We start from the raw sequence: 11,181 nt of genomic DNA on the forward strand, positions 1-11,181 counted from the left end.
TGGGATTTTTGCTCACCATTCTTGTGATCATTTTGACCCCACGGGGTGAGATCTTGCGTGGAGCCCCAGATCGAGGGAGATCAGTGGTCTTGTATGTCTTCCATTTCCTAATAATTGCTCCCACAGTTGATTTCTTCAAACCAAGCTGCTTACCTATTGCAGATTCAGTCTTCCCAGCCTGGTGCAGGTCTACAATTTTGTTTCTGGTGTCCTTTGACAGCTCTTTGGTCTTGGCCATAGTGGAGTTTGGAGTGTGACTGTTTGAGGTTGTGGACAGGTGTCTTTTATACTGATAACAAGTTCAAACAGGTGCCATTAATACAGGTAACGAGTGGAGGACAGAGGAGCTTCTTAAAGAAGAAGTTACAGGTCTGTGAGAGCCAGAAATCTTGCTTGTTTGTAGGTGACCAAATACTTATTTTCCACCATAATTTGCAAATAAATTCATAAAAAATCCTACAATGTGATTTTCTGGATTTTTTTTCTCATTTTGTCTTTCATAGTTGAAGTGTACCTATGATGAAAATTACAGGCCTCTCATCTTTTTAAGTGGGAGAACTTGCACAATTGGTGGCTGATTAAATACTTTTTTGCCCCACTGTATATGAGGGACCTGGAGAGAGATAAACAGGGTCAGGGAGGGCTCCCTGACAGACATAAGTCCAAGGTGGACTTGGAGAAGGTGCTTAGTTTTCACCCGTTTACACACACCTGGAGATGGGACAGGTGAGTGGGGATTGTTCTGCCGGCTTTCTGCTGTTTGACAACACACTGCAAGCACTACGACAGCTGTCACATCGGGTGTGTAGAAATACGGTGTGTGGGTGGAAAAACAGAATGTCTAGTGAAACAATGTTTCACTGTGTTTCCGATAGGCAAACATGAATGAATGCAGGTGTTACTACAGGTACATCACCACACAAGTATAACAAATCTGTGTGTATCTTACCAGGTGTATTACTACATGGGTGTGGGTGTCCTCCAGGAGAGCCGAATGGTGGATGAGGTGGCGTTGAACAGAGCCCTGGTGTCTCTGTCAAGGCCCTGTAGTGTGACCTGGGGGACAGCCTCCCAAACCTCCACCAGGGGGTGCTGTCTCCTGCACCAGGGGGTGCTGTCTCCCAGAGCGGCCCCAACCCTGGACGATGAGCAGAATGCAGCTGACTGCTTAAAGAGGGCACTAGAGCTGGAGCGGCCTGGGAGCAGGGACACCGCGGCTTGACGGTGCCTTCTGAAGTCCCTGCTGGGACTGTTCACCCAGAGCGGCCCCAACCCTGGACCAGCCATCAGTCAGTTGGAGGTGTGGGTACAGAGGGCCCAGGAGAGGTACCCAGAGAATGAAGTGCAGGCCTGAGCTGAAGAGCCTGTGCAGGGCCTACACCGGAGGTGACAGTGCAGTCTAACCGGACGGCTAGGAAGAGACCTCTGGCTAAGTCTAGCCTCTGTCCCTGGGAAGTGGGAGCTATGTCGATGGAGAACCAAAGATCAAACGTTGATTGGAACTGACAGGTTCCTTTTCTAAAGTGTTCCCAGTCTTGCAAGAAGAGAGAGCCGTTTTACCGTTTCCTTGTTCCAATGAAGATTTTGGCTTGTGTCAAAAGACTTTGCACTAAACATGCCATGTTCATATTCTTCAGGAACCCCTGTTTCTATCTATTTTGTCTTACTTGAATCAACCCACAAACTGAATATGACTCAGTCATTCAAGGAGTTATAAGACAAACTGCTGATTACATCTGATTCATTCAGTAAGCAATGAGGACACACTTAATACTTTAGTGATGAACCATACCCGACAATGGTGATAATCACACAGCTAATTTTGACTCAACGATAATGCTGGGCGATTCAATGGTTTATTGATTTAATCTGTCCCAGGGGTTTTTACAGACCTATAAATAAATCTTCCCATGACAATTAAACTCGATTATTACCCCTCTCTGTGTAATCACGTAAAGGGGAAAAAACAATAACAGTATTTTCAAGGACAGACAGTTTATTGGTTCGTACTGCTACTGAAGTTTGACAAGCGCACGTGCAACTACATGTTGTTGTGACAGTGAGAAGAAAACGACAGCCAGAAACTTTGTGTACATTCCATTAAGGCCTTTTAGTTAAAGTGACAATATTACAAGATTGTATGACAGGTTACGCCCACTCTAAAATACAATTTGATCTCTAGGTAGAGTATGCAAAGCTCATGAGGGGCGGCAGGGTAGCCTAGTGGTTAGAGTGTTGGGCTAGTAACTGGAAGGTTGCAAGTTCAAATCCCCGAACTGACAAGGTACAAATCTGTCGTTCTGCCCCTGAACAGGCAGTTAACCCACTGTTCCTAGGCCGTCATTGAAAATAAGAATTTGTTCTTAACTGACTTGCCTAGTTAAAGGTAAAATAAAATGAGCATTGCAACATTCTCAATCCCATGGGGATGCTGCTTGCAACACTGTCTCTTGTTCTATGTAATTTAACTCAATTTGTGTATTCACTGGTGAAAGAGAGAGTTCATTGCTCATTTGATTGACAGGTCTAGGTTGACTGATGTAGAGAATGTGTTAAAAGCTGTGTTTTCCTTTCTGATAAGAACTTCTCGCAGAACGGTGACCCCTTTACCAGAATGACGAAGCTGGGAGTTCCTGCCTTTATAAAACACCTGTCAAATAAGCAGGGAAGAGCCGTGAGAAAACAATCAGCAAGTCACAGTATACAAGTGAGTTCAAACAACTGAGAAAAAATACATTCTGTACCTTTTATGCTGAAGAATTGTAATGAGAGGCTTCTCAGGGTTGACTTGATGTAATGACTCTTTCTCATGGTCTTCAAAGAACAGCTAAGGAATAGAGGTTTCAGAATGGCAAAATAGTTGGAACCAACTAAGGGAAACAATTTCAGAGACAGTATAACCCAAAAACTGTTGAATGAAACCAACACATCAAAGTAAAATATACTAACCTGAAGGTTTTGGGGAGAGTACTTCCTGTTAATGTCCCAGGGTGGGAGTTCCTCTCCAAACATGAGTGTCAGGTGATCTAGGAAGCTGAAAAGCAAATGTCATGTTCATCATTATGCTACGTTACATATTATTGAGTAATTTGTTACTTAGCAATGTAATGCTGGTCTCATTTAGACACTACTTGTAGTCATATTTGGGTTGAGTTGGGGTTGGGATTGTAGAGTATTGGATGATTTATAGAACCAACACACCTACATGTAATGTCTGCTTTTATGTAGACCTTACCAACCCAACCTTCTGTTTAGAGAGAGCGAAGGGGGGATCATACCTGGAGGATTCGCTGAAGGCTGAGATGAAGTCTGTTTGTTGGTATTCGGGGTACAGGAAGAGAACTGGCCAGTGCATGATTCCCTGTTCGTCCAGGAACACCTTCACACCTGTGGCCTCGGTAGAACACAGACCATCCAGGTCCAGCCCTGCCATGGCTCTACAGGAGCCTCCATCATCCTCACTGTCAGACCTGCGCTTGGGACGCTGATGAGTCATTAGTAACTGGATACCACGCTCCTGTAAAGCAAATACAAGGCAAGTTAATGTTGATCCTACCCCCTACTTTTTCGAACATTCTGTTAAAAATCGCGCAACATTTCGGCGTCCTGCTACTCATGCCAGGAATATAGTATATGCATCATGATGATATGATTAGTATGTGTGGATAGAAAACACTCTCACGTTTCTAAAACTGGTTAAATCACCGCTGTGACTATAACAGAGCGTCTGTTTCGTCGAAAAGCGCAAGAAAAACTGATCACTGAAAACTGAAAAAAATATCCATGCGCCACTTGCATGTATTGTTCAAGGGACACGAAATTAAATAGGGCCGAGATTGCAAGTCCTACAGCTTCCACACGATGTCGCCAGTCTTGTCAATTGCCTGGGAGTTGTTCCTTGGTCAAACGAGGAAGAGAGACCACTTTCCATCCGGTCTCCGACAGGATGTTTGGAAGAGAGATTTTGGAAGATGATTTGAAGACGTGGAGCTATTGAATACACATCGCCTCGTGATCAATTTGATAGATTATTAACGTTTACTAATACCTAAAGTTGGATTACAAAAGTATTTCGAAGTGTTTTGTGAAAGTTTATCGTCGACTTTTTTAATTTAAAAAAATGACGTAGCGTTTTGAAACGGTCTTTTTTTCTGAATCACACAGTTTCCATAGATGGATATTTTGGGTATATATGGACCGATTTAATCCAAAAAAAGACCCAAAAGTGATGTTTATGGGACATATAGGAGTGCCAACAAAGAAGCTCGTCCAAGGTAATGAAAGTTTTATATTTTATTTCTGCTATTTGTGTAGCGCCGGCTACGCTAATTATTTTGTTTACGTCGCCTTCAGGTATTTCGGGGTGTTGCATGCTATCAGATAATAGCTTCTCATGCTTCTCATGCTTTCGCCGAAAAGCATTTTAATAATCTGACTTGTTGGCTAGATTCACAACGAGTGTAGCTTTAATTCAGTGCCCTACATGTGTGTTTTGATGAACGTTTGAGTTTTAACGAGTGCTATTAGCATTTGGCGTAGCGCATTTGCTTTTCCAGATGCCTAGATGGGACGTCTGCGTCTCAGGTCGACGCAAGAGGTTTTAACCTCGATGATGATCAACATCAACTTATACAGGAATGATGAGATACGATGCAAGTCTTGTGATTTTTACTTTCTACCATCCTACTCACCTTGATGGCAGCCAGTAGGGCCTCTCTCTCACTGTGCTCCTTCTTCTCTTTGACCTTTGCCTTCCTTGCATCTCTCCCTGCCGCTCTCTTAAACCACAAATACAACAATTTCAGCATAGGTTTATGTAAAATATGGACTCCATTACAAAGATCCACCAAACTGTCTTCCAGTAGAAAAGTCAAATGTGATGTTTATCCTATAGACAAACCTCTGATTAATGCTTTGAGGTGGTCTGGTTTTTAAACTTCTTTGCAGCGACAGCATCATTCAGTGCAGAACGCATGTTACCCGCAAGGCAAGAGTATGCGAGTGAAGGATTGCAACAAACATCCCAGAACAAGCTTTGAAAGACTCAGACAGACTATAAGACCAGTGGTTCCCAACAAGGGGTACTAAGACCCCTGGAGGTACTTGTCCTATCCACAAGGGGTACTTGAGAAGAGTCACGAGACCATATGCCTACTGGTAAAATGCACTAAAATGTACTCTGGGCAGAGCAAAACTCAGTTGGTGGTACAGTAACTGAAAAAGGTTGGGAACCACTGTACTGGACAAATATCATGAGATCTAACGATGGAAAGATTCTAAGAACAGTACCCAGGTGGAAGTGTGCCGCCGCCCGGTTAGTGTGCAGGATGGCATTAACATTATAGTCACTGCAGTTCTTCTTCAGCCCAGCCGTATAGGACACGATAGCCTTCTTGTAGTTCTCCTTGAAGTAGTCGTTCCCCTCATCTTTCAAGCTCTCGGCTTGCTCTGAGGAAAAACATTCCCCTTGATTCTAAGGTCTGGACTGCTGGTCCTACATCAGCACTGGGTAGAAAGTACAGTAATGGCTGTCATACCTTCTAGTGGTCTGTCATCGTCGTGTATAATGGACTGAATAGCAGCCAGCTCCGGGTGTTTCATGGGGTCAATCTCCTCAGGGGCTGTCTTCATGAACATGGGCACCTTATCAAACTCCTGCAGTGCAGTGGAATAAATGATGTAATTGAATTAGAAATAGATTGGAGCCTGTGGCCCCTGAAACCCAAGGGGACAGTTCTGGGCATAGCAGTGTGCACTCAGTTGAGTAAACGTTAACGTTACACACAGATATGGGCATTGCTGGCCTTTTCCTAACTAATAACCAACTAGCTAGTTATATAGCCAATACATGAGACTTAACAGTATCACAAATTGTAGAGAAAACTGTGTTTTAACTTAAATATAAAAAAAGGGTTTGGCTATTTAAAACATCTTTGGTAGTATTCTAGCTAGCTAACATTTCTTGTGGTTAGCTCCCATCCACAGATACTGGTGAAGTCGGAAGTTTACATACACTTAGGTTGGAGTCATTAAAACTAGTTTTTCAACCACTCCACAAATTTCTTGTTAACAAACTATAGTTTTGGCAAGTCAGTTAGGACATCTACTCTGTGCATGACACAATACATTTTTCCAACAATTGTTTACAGATTATTTCACTGTATCACAATTCCAGTGGGTCAGAAGTTTACATACACTAAGTTGACTGTGCCTTTTAACAGCTTGGAAAATTCCAGAAAATTATGTCATGGCTTTAGAAACTTCTCATAGGCTAATTGACATCATTTGAGTAAATTGGAGGTGTACCTGTGGATGTATTTCAAGACCTACCTTCAAACTCAGTGCCTCTTTGCTTGACATCATGGGAAAATCAAAAGAAATCAGGAAAGACATCAGAAAAAAAATTGTAGACCTCCACAAGTCTGGTTCATACTTGGGAGCAATTTCCAAACGTCTGAAGGTACCATGTTCATCTGTACAAACAATAATACGCAAGTATAAACACCACGGGACCACACAGCCGTCATACCGCTCAGGAATGAGATACATTCTGTCTCCTAGAGATGAACGTACTTTGTGCAAAAAGTGCAAATCAATCCCAGAACAGCAAAGGACCTTGTGAAGATGCTGGAGGAAACAGGTACAAAAGTATCTATATCCACAGTAAAACGAGTCTTATATTGACATAACCTGAAAGGCCGCTCAGCAAGGAAGAAGCCACTACTCCAAAACCACCATAAAAAAGCCAGACAACTATTTGAAACTGCACATGGGGACAAAGATCGTTTTTTTTGTCCTCTGGTCTGATGAAACAAAAATAGAAATGTTTGGCCATAATGACCATCGTTATGTTTGGAGGAAAATGGGGGATGCTTCCAAGCTGAAGAACACCATCCCAACCGTGAAGCACGGGGCTGGCAGCATCATGTTGTGGAGATGCTTCAAGACGTCAGTCAGGAAGTTAAAGCTTGGTCACAAATGGGTCTTCCAAATGGTCAATGACGACCCCATGCATACTTACAAGCAAAGTTGTGGCAAAATGGCTTAAGGACCACAAAGTCAAGGTATAGGAGTGGCCATAACAAAGCCCTGACCTCAATCCTATAGAAAATTTATGGGCAGAACTGAAAAAGCGTGTGTGAGCAAGGAGGCCTACAAACCTGACTCAGTTACACCAGCTCTGTCAGGAGGAACGGGACAAAATTCATCTGATTACCTCCCCCTTTGGGGTGATTGCGTGCCCATAGTAAACAGAAAGAAAATCTGTCAAAAATTGCTAATATATGCATATAAAAATTATTATTGAATAGAAAACACTCTAAAGCTTCTAAAATCGTTTAAATTATGTCTCTATGTAAAGCAGAACTCTCAGGGCACTCATTCTCCCAAACTCTCTCTTGTCATCATAAAAGTTGGCCCAACTTTGACGTCATTGCCCCCCCCCTTCCCAAGCACCTACAGTCCTGGGAACAGTTTCTATCTCTTCAGCGCGATGTCTGCTTTCAATGGGGCTTCTCATTGTGAGAATCGCGCGCTCACGAGAGTTTTGGCGGGCCGAAACCTTTCGGTCACGCGAGAAAACAGGTTACTCTCATGCGCATTCTGCTCCGGTGATGTCTTTCTTCCAAGATTGATTAAACGACTCGTGTGTTTCTGATCGTCCTGAGAATTGCTGTGAAGCTATATAACATGCTAATGCTGTGTTCTGAACATAGTTTGACAAGTTTAGTCGACATATAATATGTAATTTCGACGTTTTGGTGCGCACCCACTTGACTTTTTGGCTGCATTTCAACCGGAATATGTCGTGTTTGATCACCGAAAGACACAGACTTCCAAACTAAAGCTGTTTTTGGTAAGTATAAACCCTTCCAGGTCTTCTGATGGAAGAACAGCAAAGGTAAGGGAATATTTATGTGTTTATTATGGGTTTCTGTGGACTCCGAAGTAGAGGAGCCAAAATGCTAATTCCTGAGCGCCGACTCATATTATAGCCTAGTGAACGAAATCTGTAACGTTAAAAATAAATGTAACACAGCGATTGCATTTAGAAGAAGTGTATCTTTCTATATATATGTAGAACATGCATATTTAGTCTAAGTTTATGTTGTGTATTCCATGTTAGCTGACGGCATATGGCGGAGCTATCGCATTTCTCCGGGCATTCGAGTAGCATTTTTTTGAACATGGCGTCATTGTAAACAGAGATTTATGGATATATATAGCATATTATTGAAAAAAACATAAATGTACTGTGTAACATGTTATGTTACTGTCATCTGATGAAGATTTCAAAAGGTTAGTGAAATTATTTTAATTTTAACCTCTTGATGCTACCCATCCCGGATCCGGGATCGTGACTACGGCTCAAGCTCATTAGCATAACGCAAAATGTGAAAAATATTCTTAGACATATTTAACCTCCACACCTACACAAGTCCAATAGCTCAAATGAAAGATAAACACCTTGTTCATCTACCCAGCAAGTCAGATTTCTAAAATGTTTTACGGCGAAAACATAGCACACATTTATATTAGACCACCACCGAAACAAAATGCAAGCGGCGGCCATTTTGTCCCAGAAAATATAAAATTTAAAAGTAGGATTAAAAAATAAATAATTCACTAACCTTTTGAAAATCTTCATCAGATGACAGTAATATTACATGTTACACAGTACATTTTTTTTTTTTTCAATAATATGCCATTAATATCCATAAATCTCTGTTTACAATGACGACATTTCAAAAATGCTACTCAAAATGTCCGGAGAAATTATGATAGCTCGGACAGATAACGTCAGATAACAAGCAATAAACATGACTAAATATACATGTTCTACATATAGTTACAAAGATACACTTCTTCTTAATACAACCGCTGTGTTACATTTATTTTTAACGTTACAGAATTCGTTCACTAGTCTATGCTATGAGTCGGCGCTCAGATATTAGCAGTGTCTCCTCTACGTTTGGAGTCCACAGAAACCCAAAATAACCACATAAATATTCCCTTACCTTTGATGTTCTTCGATCAGAAGACGTAGGAGTCATACTTACCCAATACATCGTTTGGTTTCAAGTTGTGCGTCTTTGTATTAGCATATGCTAACAGCTTCAGCTGAAATGCACCCAAAATAACTTCTGCTCCTTCTGGTCCCGCACTCTTGCGCAATCAAACTTCAAAATTACATATTATATGTTGACTAAACTGGTCAAACTAAGTGCAGAATCGAGCAAAATGATGTTTTTATCATGTAAAACAATGATCATCGCGAACAAACGAACCGGCTTCAACTGGTGTCTATTGGAAAAGAACGTTCCCCAAATCGGCCGCGCGCAATAGAGTGCATGTATGTGAGAGTGAACCGGGCATTTTCGCCCGCCAAAGGATGAGGGAGCGCAAAATTCAAACAATGAACGTGCCAATTGAAAGCAGACATCGCGCTGAACAAATACATACTGTTCCCAGATCGGTAGCTGCCTGGGAAGGGTGGGGGCGATGACGTCAAAGTTGACCAACTTTTCTCTTGACAAGAGAGAGTTTGGGAGAAAGGCTGCCCTGAGAGTTCTGCTTTACATACAGACATAATTTAAACGGTTTTAGAAACTTTAGAGTGTTTTCTATTCAATAATTATTATTATATGCATATATTAGCAATTTTGGAAAAAAATATTTTCAGTTTACTATGGGCACGCACTTCCTCCAACGGGGGGCAGTATTGAGCCATAAGCTCAAGAGGTTAATCCTGCATTTGGTGATTGCATATTTTGTTGAATTTGGCTATGGAAATTAGCTTGGTCTTCGGTGTGTCTTCGGTGGTGGTTTGACATAAATATGTGCTATGTTTTCGCCGTAAAACATTTTAGAAATCTGACTTGCTGGCTAGATAAACAAGTTGTTTATCTTTCATTTGAGCTATTGGACTTGTTAATGTGTGGAGGTTAAATATTTGTAAGAATATTTTTTGCGTTCCATGTGCCACATTCCAGCTGACGGTGGGAGGGCTGGTTCCCAATTGGGACTCAAGATCCTCAACAGGATTTATTAAGGACCACAAAGTCAAGGTATAGGAGTGGCCATAACAAAGCCCTGACCTCAATCCTATAGAAAATTTATGGGCAGAACTGAAAAAGCGTGTGTGAGCAAGGAGGCCTACAAACCTGACTCAGTTACACCAGCTCTGTCAGGAGGAACGGGACAAAATTCATCCAACTTGTGGGAAGCTTGTGGAAGGCTACCTGGAACGTTTGACCCAAGTTAAACAATGTAAAGGCAATACTACCAAATACTAATTGAGTGTATGTAAACTTCTGACCCACTGGGAATGTGATGAAAGAAATAAAAGCTGAAATAATTCATTCTCTACTATTATTCTGACATTTCACATTCTTAAAATAAAGTGGTGATTCTAACCGACCTAAGACAGGGATTTCTTACTAGGATTAAATGTCAGGAATTGTGAAAAACTGAGGTTAAATGTATCTGGTGTATGTAAACTTCCGACTTCAACTGTAGCTTGCTGGCTAACGGTTAGCCAGCATATACGGTATAACAGCATAACGGTTAGCCATATATAGCAATAGCTGTCAGTGCTATCAGTCGTTTGTGTAGAGATGCAGTTAACGTTACGTCTTACCTCTTCCCAGTTATTTTCAGAAAAGGCATTGCTATATTTCTCTTTTTTGAATTTCTTCATAAAGTCATCCATGCCGTCGTCGCTATCATCGCCCTGTTGTACTAGTGAAGCCATATTCGCTACAAATAAGGTGGATATGTTTTAAGATTAAACTAGTTGAATTACAGTTTTAGTATGACTACTGAAGTGACACGTATGAAAATCATACAAGTTGTTTACACGTGAATGTTGCGGTGCCACATCAAAATGCTTCCGTAGAGGGAACAGAAATGTGACTAAATTGTTCCGTAGCAATGTGTGTATCTGACTCGAGTGGAGAGATCCATAATTTGCACTATATTTTTCTGTGAGTCCAGTTGAAACATTGATACAAGGCAATAAGAATTACAAATGTGTTCATTGATTTTCACGACAGACATCAAACATCTACCCAACCACCTGCGTGTCCATCTCAGTGTAATAATATATTTCGGTCCAGCTCGTATCAGACAAAGATTGGTGCTAGTAGGTATAGGCCTGTTGAACACTAGCCTCTTTGCTAC

The 11,181-nt window shown here is 41.5% G+C and overlaps 1 pseudogene; it reads right to left on the reverse strand.

Moving 5' to 3' along the window:
- Nucleotides 1-2,526: 2,526 nt before the first annotated feature.
- Nucleotides 2,527-10,753, reverse strand: LOC112260447 (annotated as a pseudogene).
- Nucleotides 10,754-11,181: the final 428 nt, after the last annotated feature.

Source organism: Oncorhynchus tshawytscha, linkage group LG01 (assembly GCF_018296145.1).
Source record: "Oncorhynchus tshawytscha isolate Ot180627B linkage group LG01, Otsh_v2.0, whole genome shotgun sequence".
Classification (NCBI taxonomy): domain Eukaryota; kingdom Metazoa; phylum Chordata; class Actinopteri; order Salmoniformes; family Salmonidae; genus Oncorhynchus; species Oncorhynchus tshawytscha.